Raw genomic sequence first — 19,444 nt, forward strand, 5'->3', positions numbered from 1 at the left:
TGTCATTTGATAATCCAGCAACATTGTATTGATGTCTAATTCCTCCAAATCCTCACCAACACTGAGTATCTATTTGTTGACAGGAGGCAACCTAATGGTTAGGAAATGATATATCATCATGATTTTTGCTTGTTTTTTCTAATTATTAGTGATATGACCATCTTTTCATATGATTGCTGGCCACTTATATATCATCTTTGGAAAATATCTATTCAATTCATTTGACCATTTTTAAAACTGGTTGTCTTGCTTTTTGTGGATGTTGATGATTTATAGAACTTGTTATAGATTTTGTATATTAGTTCCCTATCACTTCTGTTATTTGCAAATATTGGTTCCCATTTTAAATTGCACTGCTGCTCTGCAAGATCTTCCCCTTGATCCACAAAAGATTTAATGTTTGATACAGTCCTGTTTTATATTTTTCCTTTTATTTTCTGTGCTTTGGTCCAAGAATTTATTACCATGTTCAATATGATGAAATTTTTCCCCTACATTTTCTTCCAGAGTTCTAATGGGTGATTTCTAAAAATTCATTATTTTTTAACCACAATGCACTCAATGTGATTCATGAAACAAAGAGAAATGTTATTTGACAATGATGGCTTTGCATTTGTGCTTCCATGTTCATGGCTGTCACAACTAATCCATTTTGATGTGCATATTGTGAACTTATCATTGAAAAAATTCATAAGTCTATTCCAAAGAATAGAAAAATTCCTCAACTGAATAATATGTGCAAAGTTGTGGTTAAATAAGAGTGTTTCTTTTCTTTATAATTTTCTTGTACATTTCTGCCCGTTCACTATTTTTTCTTGAGTAATACTGGGAATTGAACATAGGAACTTCAAACTGAGCTCTATCTCCATACCATTACTTTTTCTTTCTTCTTTTTTTTTCAGTTTTATGGGAACAAATTATCTCTAAGTAGCTACATTGCCTACTGGTCCTCCTGGCATAGCCCTAGTGCTGGGATGTCAGATATGTGTCACCATGCCAGTTGCCTCTTCATTTTTGTGTAGCTCTCTCTCTCACCCTTTTCTGCTTTTTAAAGCCAAATCTGTCTTCTTTAGGCCAAAACAACTCCTCACCACTACAAAATGCCTTTTGTTATTTCTCCATTTCATGTGGATCCCTTTTCTGTCTGAGTTAGTCCCTACCATTCTCTAAAATATTTCCAACTAGGACTGTTTCGGGACCAGGATTTTTGTTATTGTTCTGGAGTATTTACATGTAGATAATGAACTAGGAGATGAAGTCTACTCTCCTTTGTGCCTGGACTGTGCCCACTCAAAGCCCGAGTCTTAGAGGCTTGGTCAGCAGCTCCGGGCACTATGGAAAGTGGTGGACACATGAAGAGATGTGGCATAGTGGGAAGAAGTCAGGTCCTTGGAACTGTGCCCTGGAAGGGGCTGGTAGGACCCTGGCTCCTTCATATTTGTCTCCTCTGCTTTCTGGCTGCCTTGAGGTGAACTGGTTTTCCTTTTCTGCACACCTCCACCATCATAGTTTGCTTTACCGTAGTTCAGAGCACTAATGCCAAACAAACATGGATTGAACCTCCAAATTCATGAGGAAAAAATAAGCATTTCGTGCTTTTAAGTCCAAACAGGTGGGTAAACGACACAGTGATTTGAAGAGAGAAAGCATGGTAAAAAGAATGATGCTACTGACCATAACAAAGACTTTATTATATAAGGAAGCACAAGGCTGTAATCAATTTAAAGAACTTGATAGATTATGAGATTAGCAAATATAAAAGTGCAGGAGTGTTTCTAAGCAGGAATATCGTACCTCAAAAGACTGTCTTATCTCCACCAGGATAAGATTTGTGTCTCATTGGAAAGAGTGAAAATATGGCTCACAGGATGACAGAGAAGCTTCTGTAGGACCACATGCATGGAAATTGTTAGAAACCTCCTTTTGGGCTGGCAGGGAATCCACTTGCTAACATGCCATGGAAAGCCATTCACAGAGGTGTCTTGCCAAAGTATTCCACTACCAGAGAAACTGACAGAACTGAAAGGAGAAGCTGATGGCCACTCATGGTGAGGGTCTCCATGCACTGTAATGCCTGGGTGTTATTACCATTAGCTTGGATGTTTTCTCCAGGAGAAAGTATAGTAATGACAGATATACATGGCATTATATACACAACTTTTGTATAAAAATGTAAATGGTAGACAGTATGTACTATTAGTGGCATAAAAGAACAAAACCCACCTAAAGTTGATGAAGGGCAATCATTCTGAAAGTGTGGATCTCACCAACAGTTTTAGCACAACCAAGAAACTTGGGAGAAATGTAAATTTTTAAGCCCCTTTGTAGACCCTACTGAGTCAATAAAATCTGAAAGTGAGTTCCAGAAATTTTTGTTTAACAAGCCCTACAAGTAGATCTGATATGTGGTAATTTTCGAAAAGCAGTTATTGAGGAAGTGTGTCATTTGAATCAGCTTTCATTACTGAAGATGAGTCCAGTAATTTGGCATTTTGTCCAATTAACAAATCTGTCTTACATGTACTTCCTGCTACAGCTTAGATAAGGATTCATATGTTAAATTTTAATCTCCACTGTGCAATGTTCAGAGAGTGGGAAATTAATTTTACTATGGTGCTTGAAGCTGGGGCCTTTGGAGGTTGATTAGAAATGGTAAAAATCATCAGGGTGGTCTTTAATTGAATTACTGATGGCTTCATAAGAAGAGGGACAGAGACCAGAAGAGACAGACAGGTGTGCCCTCCTCCCTGTCTCTTGTCACTGCTCCCTGAAATGGCCATCTGAACATCCACTACAGACCCAAAGTGATGGCGCTGCCAGATCTTGACCTGAAACCCCCAAACCTGTGATAGCAAAGAAAGCATTCTCTTTATAAACTGATTCTCTTGGGTATTTTATTACAGTAATGCAAAGTTGACAACGATTAATCGTCTAAACTCTAAAAATTCTGTTACACCATAAAGTTTAGTAGTTATTCCTTGGATGATGACAATCATATGGGTTTCTTAAAGACATGTTTCAATTGGCTGTAGGTATATTAGCCACTGCAATACAGGGGCTTTGTAATTTTCACATCCCCATTGTCTGTAAACTGCATATATAATATCCTGCATCAAATCTTTCCTCCTCTTACCAAGCACACTTGTAGATAGTTTTACTTTTACAAATGTTATTTTTACTATAAGAGCAACAAGTGAGAAAATGATCATTGTTGCTTCTGGAATTTATATACCTTAAGTACATACAGAGTGCCTAGATATTGCATATATGTTGTATTTTAATTAACATGAAAGAAAATGTGCAAAATAAAAAGTAGGGAGAGGGTTATTAATTCAGGAAATGATAAATGTGCGTGTTGACTTGACTGTGTGTTAGACTACTGCTTTGGAGGCAGGTGACAATTAACTCTGGCCAAACCAGAGGAACATTGCACTGAAGGAAATTATTTCTCATAAAACTTGACCTCCAAGGATACATGGGCTGTACCCATGGTGGCTGGTGGCTGAGACACAGCTCTGTTTCTGTCCTGTTCTCTTGGCTTCTCATGCTCCATGATTTTTCTTACACTAAGCATAACAATATGGCTACACTGTTCCCAGCCTCAACTACACACCTTCATCTAGAGATAGAAATGCTCTTCCTTAAAGACGAGAGACCATACCAGATTTTACTAGAGAAAAGGAAAACCAACTACACAACTAGCTTAGCCAAATCAGGACACCCTCTGCATCTGTCCTCTGCTCTTCAAAGTTACCTAATATTTACAAGTTCAAGGAAGAGAAATTAGAAATTAAGTGCTCAGCTGTCACTGAGGAAAGAAAACTCAAATACTTTGTCTTACTGCCTCAAGAACTTTTTTTTTTTTTCTATTTGTAGGCCTTGCCATACAATATTTTTCTGGTTATTTACCCTCTCCTTTCTTTACAGTAAAAATAACTGGCCAACATGACTGCCTGGCTAGAGATTCCTAAGCTTCCCAGAAAGCTTCCAGGGCTGATGATATAAGACTAAATCCTAGCTAATGTGTGACAACAAGAAATGGAATAAACAACTCCTGGGAAATTTTCATGAATAGGGTTATTTGTATTTCCTTTGCCCTTTTCTGCCTTTCTGCTGAGGGATGATAATATGATGGGTGAAGCTGCAGCAACTGTATTGGTCCATGAAGTGAAAGTTAATATTCTTAAATTGCAAAGCAAAAGATAGATATTTCCCAAATCCTATTAATGGTATGTTACCCATGTAAGCCATGGACTGACTACATTTATGTGGAAAAAAAAGTGAAATTTGATTTCCAAATATAATATATGTGAACGTATTCAGAAGAAACAAAATAAACAAAAAGTTAAAGCAGCCAAATCTATTTACAAAACACGCATCTTCTTCTTCTTCTTTTTTTTTTTTTTTTTTTTTTTTTTTGGTATCGGGGATCGAATTCGGGTCCTTGCGCTTGCGCAGCAGGCGGCGAAACCACTGAGCTAAATCCCCGGCCCACGCCATCTTCTTTCATATTAATGTTGAAGAGTTTATCCATTTATATATGTTCTACCAACTTTGGATATCTGCATTTATTGCTATCATTATGAAAACACTTCCTATGGGAAGACAGTACAATCCTGAATGATACTCATTCTAGAAATCAATATTGCAATATAAAACATTTAAATTATCACTTTATACAATCATATTTTGAACTTTGGAAAAATACCTACTGTTTCTCACAAAAGAAAAAATTTTAATCTCAATACACTTAGGGAGCACATTGTGTAAGCAAACATTTTCTTAATAAATTTGATCTTCATGTGCTTTTCTTCACAAGAGGCTCAATGTTGAATTCAGCCTTACTTGTAATATACTTTGTTTATTAATTATGCCAAGCTATAATAATTTACCTTTAACATAAGACAAATGCCAATATACGATGTTATTAACAATTGAATAAAAGTTCATTTTCATTCTATAAAAGTGACATGGAGTTATTAAATTTTTATTGCTTCAAACTTTTCAAATTGATTAAAAAGATGATTTTAATTATTTCTATATCCTCTTTATATAAAGGAACTCGGTTTATGTGACCATATATTTTAAGCATGGTAGGGTATTACAGGCTAAGTGTGGATTTGATAACCTGAAAATTATTTCTTATTTATAAAACACTATATATTATGCTCTGGTTTTCATCAGTAAGCTTTATTACTATAAGAGTTTCCAAGTAATAAAAAGTCACAATTTTCAAATGTCAGCCGAATAGCATAAATGCTATTAAATAATCATGAATCATTTGAAGGGGTAACAAAGAATGCATCTGGTCTAGTCAGATTTATCAAATAAAAATACGTTGTGGTTTGTTATTTCGTCATGCAGCCCTAAATACAATGTAAATACGACCTTAATCAATTCACTATTCTGATTAGTCATTACAATCAAGCCAATTCCTTCATACTTCTAGATTAGAGTGCATTAGTGCCAAGGGAAAGGAAATATGTTATCATTTATTAAGTTTTGTATGCCAGGCTTTGTTGTATGTGGAATTTTAGGCCATAATACTTCCATCCTGACCATAACCCTATCGATTGTTATAGTAGCTATTGATAGCTACTGTATAAAAAAAACTATTCACAGAGTTACATTAATTAGTCAAACTCAAACAGTGAGAAAACAGTGAACTAAACATTTTCAACCATCTGTATTGGAGACTGCAAAGTCTTCATTTCTAAACAAGGAAATAGACCTTGCCTAGTGGTCAGCTTTTGAGTCTTAAGACAAAATACTTGGCACCTGCAGTTTAAGGGAGGAGAAGTTTATTTTTGGTCATGGTTTGCTGGCTCCAGACTAGAGAAACATGCTCAACTCATGGCAGCCAGAAAGCAGAATGGGCTATAAAGAGGCCGAGAGGAAGTTGGCAGGGGACCAGAGTCCCCAAGTCTTCCCTCCGTGACACGTTGTTTTGTAGTGGGCCCTACTTCCTCCTTGTACGTTCAGCTGTGAACTCATGGATTTGTCGCTTTGCCGGGGTAGAAGCCCCACAATCCTATCACCTCTCCTGAAATCTCTTCTCCCAGTCAAGTGGACACTCCAGATTAACCAACATGTTGCCCTTCAAGTTAATTTTGTTCTCTTCCTCGCTATCTGTAAGCCCAGGAGGCTAACCTTTGTGGAACCCTGGGGTCCCTTGTTGGCTGGTATCATGCTATCAGGTTGGGGTTGTTAGGGAGAGTTGCCAACAGCTGATCGTGAGGATTGACAGGGCTTCATAGTTACCAAGCAAGGTCACGCCCAAGACGGGAAAACTGCAAGGGTGTGAATTGACAGTATAAAAAGGGCGCAATTAAGTATATCTGTGCTTGGGTTGACTCCAAGTGTTCGGTTTTGTTATATCTTCAGTACTCGCCTGCATACTGTCAACTAAGGCACTGGCAAATAATTTTATGATCATATTATTCATGAGAGAATGATGTGGTTAAAATACAAATGGACTTGCTCTTAAGGGGCTTTGGTTGAATGTGAAAGATATATAATACATTTTTTAAAAATGTGAATAAATGTAATTACAAATGATAATAAATACTTAGAAGAAAAATATTTTCCTGTGAGTGAAATGAGCAATTAAAACACAGAAATGGGGGATGTTGGTGTATGCCAATGGTACAGTATGTGTTTAGCATGTACAAGGCTCTGGGTTCAATGCCCAGCATCAACAAAACAAAACAAAAAGCAGGAATATGATTTAGGAATGAAGCTTGTTCCTTAGTATGTGTCATTTATTCTGGGGCCACTAAAATGAGTAACATTGGCTAATAAAGAGTAGGAGGGGAAATATTCAAGTGGGAGATTAGAAACCAGTAGAGATAGATAGGGTAGTATGCACAATGGAATCTGAGGTTAAACACATAGACAGAGAAAAAAATGAAATAAATTGAACTTGGTAAGTTACAGTGAAGAAAAGGGGAATTCACTTCTCTAGGACAAAAGCTTTATACATAGACTTAGGGTTTTAAAAGAGGGGATATGGAGATACAAATTACAAAGAATAATTATGTTACATAATAGATAAAAAATGAGTATGTGTATCTAGTCTTATAAAATCTTTGGGAAAACATTTGTAAAACTTTCAGAAGCTTGATGCTCATTCTTTGAGCATTCCCAAAATAACCCTAAAGTAGCACTATACTGAGCTTGAAATATTTTGATCATTTCAATCAATTACCATGAGCAAAAGAGGCAATATTGTGAAATCTCCATTCCGTCATTTGAAATGAGGTCTAACTTGCCTAAAATTCAGACATTTTGATCTCAGTGGTGCTGCCATACTTTGCAAGGGTAATCCCACATGCTGCCATGCAATAATTTATTGCAGGCTGAGTATAATTTGACACCTCTTTACACAGTGACACACAAATAAGCTTGAGGAAATTAACAGTTGTATGAGTGGTCCAGTCTGCATGTTCAAACTGAAATTAATATCCTCAGAGCTCTTTGAAGCCCTGACTTTAATCACATAAACAAGTAAGGGAAGATATAAGTGGTTGCAACCAATAAAATATGATTTTATTTAAACATCACCAAAGAAAGTTAAGCTGTTTTAAGTGGTTGTGCAGTGAAAATAAACACATGACTATAAGTCAGCTACAGCAACTAAAGTAATGCCTCTCTAATGGCCCGTTGTGAAATACAGTAAACAAACATACATAAATTTACAGACGGACGTACACAAACCTACACCATTTTACAAGACTTGTAACAGTACTGCACATGGTTCTACCAAGAAGCAAGTAACTGGGCAGAAAGGAAGATAGAGGAATTTAGAAATTAACTGGCCCAGGTATTGGGGCAGGGAATAAGTGACCAGAGATGGAGTAGTTTATTGTTTAGACATTTAATATAGCATGGACTACTGAAGGCCAGTATCTGACTTTAGTAGGCATCAATAAAATCTAATTTAAGTAGATGATAGTCCAACAAACTCAGGCATTTTAAAGTTGGGTTTCTACCTAGGTAGGCAAAAAAGTAACTGTAAGATGATAGATTTGTTAACCTACTTTATTATAGTAACCACTTTACTGTCTATATTTTCTCCTCAAATTAGATTGTAAATATCAAATATACAAAATCAAATTTATTTTAAAATAGAAATTCTCAAATATCTCAAGTAAAGCAACTTGCTCCCACCTGAGTTGAAATCATGAACTGCACTGTGGAGCTCCCAGAGAGCTCAGACTTGGTTTCAAGCCCCCCAACTCTGATACTGTGTGAAGGGCCCTCATGTCACCAGTGGATGCAGCAAGAAACTGAAACTACAAAGGCTTTAAGCAACACAACTGATAAAGTTGCCAAGCTTCCATTTGAAATGAGGCCCTCCCCAAACAAAATCAGCATGTCTTCAATTGTGCCATTTAAGAAAGCCAAATGAAAGGACAGCTTGCCAGAAATTTGAATAGAAAGTAGAACTCTAGTACAACACGGCTGCTGTTGATATGAGCTTGCAATGACCATGGAAACTAAATACTCATTACTCAGATAAGGAAATAGGAGCACTGTTCTCCTTTCTCCCCACTGAGTGACTTTCCACTAAGGGGAGCCAAATTTGGACTTTAACCCACGTTCACCAAATGAACAGGGCCCTAAAGAATATCCCCTCTGTGTTCCCTATAATAGATACACCTCACAGGTAAATATTCACAGGTTTCTCTACAAATAATAAAGGATATATTCAGTACTAATAAAACAAGTTAAAACATGGTATTGGAAAGATATTTTAGCAAAGCTATTTTAAACTGCCAAACCACTAACTTCCTTTAATTTGGGCTTTCCCTTGTTAATGCACAACATTCTTAGTGGTTGGAAAATCTTCAAAGAAAGACCAAAGAGAAAAAAAAACTCATTATTTTTAATGCCAGAGAGTATGAATAATTTTAAAAATATACAAGCAAATATACAAATAGGCTTTGATGCAAAAGATGATGAGACATTGTGTCCTTTCTTGTTCCCTAATCCACTAGACAAAATCTGGTACTTTGGGAGGAAAATCTTAGCATAGCATCTGAAACAGAGTTTACTGTTTGTTATATGTTGCTTAGTGCTAACATTGATATTGAAGGAGGTTTTTTTCCTGCATTACCAGATTACAATTGCAATTAAGCAAATATTCCTTGCACACAAATCATATTGCTTGTCTTTATATTTGTGTGATCACAACCTATTGTATATCTTGTAGGTTGAACTGTATTTCCCTTTAAAGTCATATATTGAAATTCTAACCTCTAGTACATCAGAATGCAACTTAATTTGAAAATAGAGTCAACTTCATAATCCAATATGCCCGATATCCTTATAAGAAGGAGAAATTCTGACTTAGATACATGCACAAAGGAAGAACAGGATGTTCTATGGAGGCGGAGACCAGGGTGATAAAGTATGAACCAAAAAACATTACAGCTAGTGAGCAAAACATCATACCTTAGCTAGGGGAGAAGCTTGGAACAGAATTTCCCTCACTGCCCTCTGAAGGAAGCAATCTGTTGATGTCTTGATCTCAGAATTCTATTTATGCTGAAACAATAAATTTATCATGTTGACCACTCAGCCTGTGGTATTTTGTTAGGGCACCTCTACAAAATAATACAGTATATAATTTGGTATCCCTTAGGAGTGTGGTTACAATAAGTCAATAAGTATGACAGTCAGCATAAGATACTGATTTAGTTTCCAGAGTAATTTTTGATGAAAATTCAGACTTCTCAAAGCCAATATAAAGGCAAAAAAACCCCACAAAACTAAAACAAACTCTAAACTATTTATGTTGAGTCAACTTCATGTTCTTTGAATGCTTATTCTTAATATTTTCATTGACTTAAATATGTGTATTTGAAGTATTTGTTTTTGTATCGTCTTTCCTAAAATGTTGTCTCTAATTAAAATAAATCTTATTGTGAATATTTTGATAATTTTCATTTGTCTTAGATACTTGGATTGGCTTTCAATCTGCAATTCATGTTGCCACAATTTGAAGAAGTTAGAAAGGTAAAAATATTTTCAAGACATCTTTAAAGTCAAGGACAGAGATTTAAGTATAGTCTAAGAACAAAAGACAATCTTGATTTCATTCTATTGGTTCTCTTAGTCACATTTCTCCTAAGGTTTGCCTGTGAGTTTTGTGTAGTTAATCAGAAAAATATGTTCCTAAATGGATCTAGGTATTTGGTACCGATTGGAGGCACAACCATCCAACATTTGGAGTAAAACATAGTAAGGCTATGAGGCTATGAGAATAGAACTACCATACAGACACAACTTGGAGCAAGGATAAACTATGGGTGCTCTAGAGAGGCAAAAGTCCTCCTATAATGGGGATTAGTCTCTGATCCATGTTCTAAGAGATATTGCTATCCAGAACATATTCTTTTGTCTCTTTTACATGGAACTCAGCGCCTTGTATTCCCCCTGGGCCAAAGAAAATTTTATCATTGCTGCCCCCCACCTCTGCCAAGTCTCAGTTACTCTTCCTCTGTGCTCATCTCCTGCACCAGATACCTGGACTTCAGATCACTTCTTCATGGAAAGAGCTCTCTCTACATAGAGAAGGTGGCCCTGCCAGTTTATACTTTGAAAGTATAATCCATCAGAACACAAGAATCCTATATCACCATATTTGTCCATATCAGAATTATAAAATGGCGCTTTTGATCTTCAATTGTAGAGTCTACAGTAAACTTCAGGAATACCTCACACAGCATAGAATCCCCATATAACACTGTGTTGTTGCTCTCTTTTAGCAAATGTTTGAACAAGACCACACACATAGCACGTTCACCAAGAAACAATAAATATAATTAGGAAAAGTAGAGTCTATAGCCATATTTACGAAAGAAGCAATTCTGAGTGAGATCTGCATAACTATAATTAATGAAGACTCTTTCATATCATTTGGTAGCATAATTGAAGTTCTTGGAGCCAGCGAGTCCAGAGATACAACATTCTGAATGCGAACTCCTCTTAAACACTGCCTAACTCAAAGCCCATTGAAATAATTATCTGTAAACAATAAACTTGCCTGCTCTAAATTTAATTCAAATTCCAACCTCAAAAATCACAAACCCAACTCATATCTTCTGAGAGCAACAGTTTTCTCTTTTCTAATTGTTAACACTTCAAAAACACAGTGATCAGAATCAGCTGCTGCATATCAAAACCTTGAACTTTAAGGAAATAGACACATTGTACAAAAAATCAAAAGAAACAAAGGAATAGTCACAAAGTGAGAAAGGAAAGAAATAATATATTGACCTGAGTTTTGAAGTAATACTTTGGTTTTCACACAATCTTATGGTTTGCTTAATAAGCAGTACCTTTTTGTCTATTAGTCTGTTTACTGTACATATCATTATATTTATCATCGGGGTTGGAACATATACAGAACACATTTAAATTTTTGTAATCATTCTTATCTTACTTTTATTAGTACATATTTGCAGCCCATTATGTTTACATTCCTAGGGTGGAGTTGGTTCATGCACATAACATATAGCACATCTTCATTATTCTCCTCATCCTCTTTCCCTTCTCTCCCTCCCCCTCCATCCATGTCTTGATCTCCTTCCTTTTTTATACATATTTGCAGTACATAGCATTTATATCCCAGGTATGTTATTCAGTGATTATGTTTTTTGTTAGTTGACTAGGGGAATGTGCCTATTTCATGGATTGGTGTGCATAATAAAAACACAAAGTTTGAGCTAATGCAGTTAAATTATTGTCCCCTTGATTTGCTTTATATATTTTGGTAAAAGTAAATCTAATAAATCTAATTTGGTACTTTCCTTCTCCCTTGGTTTATATAAGGGAAATACACATTTGTTTAAAGAAAACAGGCAAAAGAGGTTGCTTTGTTGTCATCCTCTTAAGTTGTAGTAGGTCTACCAGCAGAGGAATACTCTTTTAGAGAGTAATGACAGCTTAAACTGTTGGAAAAATATAAAAATACCTAAAAGACCTAGGAACATACATATGGAAGGAAAAAAAAGTGAATGATATCTTTCATAACTGGATGTGGTAAGAAGTATGTAAGATATTACATACATAAAAGCATTATGGAAGAAAATAGTGTTTAGTGTTGGAAAGTTAGTTATTTAGCAAAATGGATGAACTTATGCTAAATGGCTGCATAACTGCTGGTAATAGCACTATAATCAATCAATAAAAATTTTAAAAAAGACAAATTAGCTCCATTTAAAATAATCCCTCTAAGATTAGAGCTTCCAAAAAACAAAGTGTGAAGACCTCACTGTGGTATGGAGAAATTCGTTTCACTGGAAAAATCCAAATTGAGAAATGTGGGTTAAGGCTGGGGATTTAGCTCAGTGGTTCCAGTGCCTGCCTCGCAAGTGCAACGTCGAAAGTTCAATCCCCCGTACCAAAAAAAAAAAAAAAAAAAGGAAATGTGGGTTAATCTATGTTATTGGGCCGGGGATTTAGCTCAGTGGTTTCACTGTCTGCTGCGCAAGCGCAAGGACCCTAGTTGGATCCCCAGTACCAAAAAAACAAAACAACAACAACAACACCTTTTGAAAAATCCAAATTGTAGCTATATCATAATCTATCAGACAAATTTGAGACAACATACTTATCATCCATAGCACTGGCTAAAATCAGAACACGTGGGTATTAAAATCTCCTTTAGTTCATTGGTTCTCAACTAATACCCACAAATTTGTGTTTTACCATGGTTTCATGCCACAAAAGTGGAATTTGTCTTTTTTCTCCTCATAATTAGACTGAAGTTATGGGTTTCTGATAAGATGATGACAGAGGTAAAATGCCATTTTATTGTCTGCTTAAAAGAGTTTGCTAACAGTTACTCTGCAATTTCTGAAATCAGAATAATCATTTGATTACATTTGCAATGATATTCAGATATTTTAGAAAAATTGAGAGCTTTCATGAAACTGTGGACAACAAATCTTATTTATATGGAATTTTAGTAACAAGTGAAAAGGAATCAAATGAAAGTTGCCTTTTAATCCATGGTTTGTGAGAGGACATGAGAGAGATTATGGAATAGTTTCAGTATCTCTACAACTGAGCTCACTCTGCCTTGGAACATGTGATGTCCTATTTTTATTAAAAGCTATCAACTTTGCTACATTTGGCTGATGTAAGGACTTTGGTAAATACAGCATTAAAAGTAAAAGGAGGCAGCTTGATATGCTACAGGAAGCCCAGCTGATTTAGACATTTGGAGGTTTTACCAGAAATCTGTTAATTGCTAACTTGATAGCCTCAGAATATTTTTAAAACCTTCTTGAGCCTTATGTTCATCAACTATAAGCAGGAAAAATATTATCTGTAACATAATCTTAAAGAAAAGATTCAGTCTTAAAATATAACTGCCATTCTATAATTGCAAATGCTCCATTGTTAGGGTATAAGGTAATATCTTCCAAGTCCATCTTAAAACATAAAAAACCAAAATAAATTTTTGGTTTTAATTTTTCTGATAAATTCCAAGGTGGTTTGACAAGCATGATTATGTGGCCAGTCTTCCTGATGAATGTTCTACTAACTCAGTTGGCATAGTCTTGTACCTGATTCCTAGCCAGCTACTGAGGAAGCAGGAAACAGTCCAACTCCCAGATTTGGAGTCTGTCGAGTGATAGACAGGGTATTAATATCTGCTGCTTAGCAGGGTAGGTGGAAGGGGAAAGGTCGATAAAGGAAAGCCTGTAATGAATATTAAAACTTATTACAAATACTATAAACATGTACATTAAAGGTCAAGTTTTGTTGGAAATCCTAGGCTTCAGTGTTCTTAAGCAATCAATTTTTTAACCAAAAGAGAACATTATCAATAAAAATACTTTCCAAATTGCACTGCACATGACACTGCTTACAAACAATAATGAGTATATATTCTACAGTAACCATATTGTTTTTATTTGGTGAAAAAGTAAACTCTAATGAATAAGTACAAACACACACACACGCACAGACACACACACAGACAACATCTAGATAGGGGAGACCCTTCATATGCAATATAGCTGTAGAAGATAAACCAAAGCTATACTCTAAAAAATTTCCAAGATAAAACAAAGTGGATTCAAAACTGCAAGGCTTACTTGGCACATTTACTAGAAACAGAACACACTAAAATATTAATAGCTCATACAAGTTTATTTTATATATAACATATGTACTGGTTCACATGGAGTCCAAATATGAGATTTGTATATCATGACTTATCTTTTATTATTTAATATATCAAAAATAGAGATTTACATTATTTTAAGAGAAATTTAATTTACACTTCTTTAATATCCAAAAGTTAAGAAAAGTCTGCTACTGTTTTTTAAAAAATTTTTACTATCACTGGAAAAAATATTTAGTTAAAAAGAGAAAGAAAATAATATCCCACTAAATAGCAAGTAGATAAGCATGCAGGACACCCCAGTTTTGACGACAGTGAAACATTCATGACTATATCAGAGTGCTTGAAATATAGAAGCAAGTTAAAGAACATTTTTTTGAATGAAAAATAAGTGAATAACTAAAGTACGCACAGCTTCTCCACAGGAGGTTTATCAGTGTCATATTGATGGCAAATTAATTCCTATCTATTCCTTGTAATATATTTTTCTGCTCCTTTAATTTCACAGCAACAAAGACAGTATGAATATTGTCCTTAAAGGAAAGCTTCCAGATATTAAATTGTAAATTGAAATACAACAATCTGATATGAGCTGTACAGTGGTATCAAGTTCCACAATCAAACATGGTGATATAAGAGTAGCATTGGGTAAATGAGAGAATTGAGAGAGAAGAGAACTAGCAATCATATTTTATTACCCAACCCTGCATGCATAAAGAACGGCAAGTAAATGAGACTCAGCAAAGCCTGCTCTGTTGTCTGAGGGGATATTAGATTAAGAGTGAATGGTTGTTTCATCACCACTCACACGCATTTGGGGACTGTTTGGATCAACAGCCTAGCAGATGTGCTCTGCACCAGAAAATTTATGATTTGTATGAAATTCCTCTTCCTTCTGCACACAGTTCACTGGGGGTGAAGTACCTTCTCCACCCCAATCTTGCTGATGAATTGAGAAAGTAGACAGACCCAGAGGGCCGTAAAACTGGGGAACTCTGAGGCAGGATGAAAAAAGTAAAAGCAAAAGCAAAATAAATAAAAACTTGTGTCTAGAGAAGCAGTATGGAAGTTCCATGGAAACCTGAAGAGAGACAGATTCAAGCAGAACAGTATCTCACACTCAGGATTCTAGTGTGGGCTGGAAACTTCTATGATCACCAGTGGAAACAAATCGGCTACAGTCTCTTTAGAACTCTTCTCTTTCCTAAGGAGGAAAAGCACCAAAATAGTGCCATGAGATTGGGAATTTGGAATTGTCTGAGAGCATGGAGCATCCCTATTCTGGAAACCAGAGATGCCTGCCTAATATTCGCTTCTTCATTACTGAAAGGTTACAATCACTGGCTGTTAATTTCTGTATAGGTGTAAGAGTAAATTTTAAGTTTCAACTTGGCTGGATTAAAGGATGCTTTAGTAGCTGGTGAAACAGCATTTGTGGCTATATTTGTGGTTTTGTGACGGCTGTTCTGGAAGATTTTGGCATTTAAATCAGTGCACTGAGGAAAAAATATCCACATCCACTGAGGGAAGGGGCCATCCAACTGAATGAAGGCCCAAATTGGATGCAAAGGCACAGCAAAGGCAAATCCCCTCTCCCCCCCCCCCTTCCCAGAGCTGGAATACCATTTTCTTCCTCTTCATCTTCTGAACGCAAAATTCTCCAGTCTTTGGACTGTGAGGCTTGCACCAGCCCACCCTCCACATACATACTCATCTCCCCACAATTCTCTCAGGCTTCGTACTGAATGTTATGCTGCTGAGCATTTACACCACTGGCTTCCCTGTTTCTCCAAACTGCACACAGCCTCTCATGGGCCTCCTGTGAGTCTACTCCCTAACAAATCTACTCTCACATAACTCTACTGCTTTCTGTCCATCCATTCATCCATCCCTGTTATTGGTTCAGTCTCTCTGAAGAACCCTAATTAACAGTATGCAATGCACAAATACAACCAGAATTAGAAATTTGGAGGTCCAGTTCTGTCTGGAACCCATACTGATTTCTCCAATCAGTTTTATTTCTAAAAAATAAAATATAAATATTTTGATCTGTGATCCAATTCTTGTTTTCACTTATACATTGGATCTGAATTTGAAAGTGGAATGAACAAAGAGTTTGCTTACACATAATCTGAACAGCATATCATTTTTACTTTTTCCTGCCTATCTTTGCCAAGAGGTGGCATACACTTCACCACCCCATCTAAGCTGGGTTTAGACTTGCAATTGCTTTGGTGAGTGAAATATGGGAGGACCTGAGGGTGGACCAGTAATAAGTCTTTAAGGGTAGTGATATATTTCTTATTTTCCTCCTGGATTTCTCCCAGCTACAATGAGAAGAGCAGACTTCAGTCAGCTTCTGGGTCCTGTTCTGCTTGAAGTAGAGCCAAACTTCTCAAGCATCTTGTAGCTGGATGGCCCCTGCTGACCTCTCATATCCATAAGGAAAAGACATATTTTTGTTGTTTTAAGTCAATAAGAATATAGCATATTTATGATGCAACTAAAACTCCTACAAAGAGGCTGGAAACTGAGAGGCAAAGCCAGGGTGTTGCCTGGGAACCAAATGTGTACCAACTGGATAGTTCCAGTTCCTGCCCCTGCCAAAAGGCAAAGGCAAAGAAGACACAGGCCTCTCGGTTCCCACTTCCAATGAATGAGAACCACCTAGGATGACACGTCCTGATTTTGGCAGGCTTGAGCCTTGAGAACCTCGAGGGAGAGCTGGCTCAGAGTTCGAGAGAGGCAAGAGGACGAGAGCCAGGCTGACTGAATCTAGGGATGCTCAGAAAGAGACAAACAGAAGAGCCACGGTGAGTTCATTTATGACTTCACGTTAGGCAGGCATAGGCCTCATGTTAGAGATTAAGTGCAGATCTAGAAATAAAGAAATTAGAAACTGGATAAAGTAGATGTGTTTCTTTTTTATATAAAATGGAGTACTACTCAGCCATAAAGAATAAAAAACTAGAGTCATTTATAGCTAAATGGATGCATATAGAGGCCATACTCTTAAGTGAAATAAATAGACACACGTGTAAATACTGAATAGTTTCTCTAGTGTGAGAAACTGATAGTGTAAACAAGGGTTAAAATAATTAAAATGAATAACTGATCATTTGAAATAGGAAAAAAGGTCCAAAGGCAAAGGGGTGAAGGGAGGGGAAGGGGAAAGGAAAGGAGGGAAAGGAAAAACTATGAGAAAAGAAAAAAAATGGAAATGAAATCTATGTAAATAGGGAAGGGTGGAGGGGGTGAAGGGCCCACAGGTAATGGGGAAAAAATAAGAACGAAGATACATCATGTACAGGTACAAACACCCAATGATAAATGTAAATGAATTGTATACCTAAAATGTACCAATAAAGGAACTTAGAAAAAAAAATCCTCTATGGGCATGAAAAAATACTATGCATTATATAATAGGTGTGTTATAGTTCATTATATGTCCATTCGATCATATTTAAACTTAATGTAGAAATTTATTTTTGCAGTTCTATTTTATTTTATTTCACATACTATGAAGATATGTTGTTAAACACATGCAATTTTTAACTTTCTTTAGGTTCTTGGATAACTGAAATTTTTTATCATTATGTACTGGTGAAGTTTATGCTAAAAGAAAAACCATTTTTGCCTAAAAATCTACTTCATTAAAAAAAAGAAATACATTTTTGACACACCCAAATAATAATCTGCAACTCACAGGCCCAGGACATTTTAAAACAAATTACAGTATACCAAGTGCCGTAGCCCTTACATATATGAAAGAAACTCTTCCCCGATGTCTATTATGACTAAGAGAAACTAAGGCCACCTGCCATGCCTATGACATTCTGGCTGTCACTGGTACACGTTCATGTGAGCTATTTCTCTTTCTGCTAGAAAGCCCAGACAGCTTTCTGTTTGCTGATGCATAAGATCACCGCCATCCTTCAGAGAGCCTGGGCCTGCTTATTGCTAGTGCAGACCTCTGATATTACCAGAGACATCCAAGAAAATCATTCTTATTAATCTGGCCAGTGGTCATATTTCCACTAGGTACATCTGTATAGCCTTAGGAGTCAAGATGTACTTCACAGGGATTTTCCTATTTGTTTCCTTTTTTTTTTAAAAAAAATGCATTGTTCATTTGGGGAACATTCATTTAGTGGTTTGGGAAGATTTCTCAAACACTGACTAGTGGACACAGTGCTACCTGTTGTAATTATGTCTTTGTGCTTTTTCACCAAGCAGTGGAGTCACTAATGTTAATTCTATGTTCAATTTGGTGACTTACACAAGGCTTCAAGTCTTTTATGCTTCATTTGAGGAGAAAGAAATTAAGAAATTCTTCCTGAGATTAGTCATATGTAAGACTCTGGGTATCGAAAAACCATATAGAATGGTAAATTGATTTCCATGAGGCATAGGAATTCATTACAGAAAGCAGTATGGAGATTCCTCCAAAAATTAAAACTAGAAATTCCATTTGCCCCAGCTATTCCCCTTCTAGGCTTGCTCCCAAAAGAGTTAAAGACATCATATTACAGTGATACATGCATAGCTATGTTTGTAGCAGAAAAATTCATAACAGCTAAATTTTGAAAGCAACCTATATGTACATCAACAAATGAATGAATAGAGAAAATGTGATATTTACACATAATGGAGTACCACTCTGTCATAAAGAAGGATAAGCCTGAAGCATTCTTAGGTACATGGGTATACTTTGAGATCATGACATTAAGTGAAATGATCTGACTCATAAACTTAGATATCACATGGGTTTTCTTACAGGAGGATCTCAAAATATAAAAAGCCAAATAAAAGATGAATAATATGAAACAGGGAGATATGTCTTTTGGAAAAGTGAAGGAGACCAAGAGATAGAGGGAGGAGAGGGGGGAGGAAGGAAAGTGAATGGAAAAAGATGTGAGATATACATATATATATATGTATATAAGCATATATGTATGTATATATGCATATAAGAATTTATATATACATATACATATATATCTGCTAACTCCCCATGAGGAACATAATCATTATGTGCTGCAAACATATACTAATAAAGCAATAAAATATTTTAAAGATAAAAACATGACAAAGAAGAAAAATAAGAACACTCTACAAAGTAACCTCAATCTCAGAAGCCACTGTATGTTATACTGGAAATATTTAACCTATTTATCATTTTATTAGCCATGTAAAAATTTACCCATTTATCATTTTATGAGCAGTGTATTGGCAGCATGTACATGTGAAAGTGTACACATTTTCATGTTTCACAAGCTAAGAAAAAAGCAGAACATAAAG

At 36.0% G+C, this 19,444-nt stretch overlaps 1 long non-coding RNA gene across 2 annotated transcripts in view; it reads left to right on the top strand.

The window, feature by feature from the left end:
• Positions 1–19,444, top strand: part of LOC101699071 (uncharacterized) — an 88,184-nt gene that overhangs the window by 56,716 nt on the left and 12,024 nt on the right. The window contains exon 3 of one of the 2 annotated variants that reach the window (XR_205136.2): positions 16,839–16,956. The exons of the other annotated variant lie outside the window; for it this stretch is intronic. This is a non-coding gene — a long non-coding RNA (uncharacterized LOC101699071). The remainder of the gene's footprint in view (positions 1–16,838; positions 16,957–19,444) is intronic. 2 annotated transcript variants of the gene reach the window in all.

Source organism: Heterocephalus glaber, unplaced genomic scaffold, assembly GCF_053883595.1.
Source record: "Heterocephalus glaber isolate CG9 unplaced genomic scaffold, H.glaber_assembly_v1.0 deba00000122, whole genome shotgun sequence".
Lineage (NCBI taxonomy): Eukaryota > Metazoa > Chordata > Mammalia > Rodentia > Bathyergidae > Heterocephalus > Heterocephalus glaber.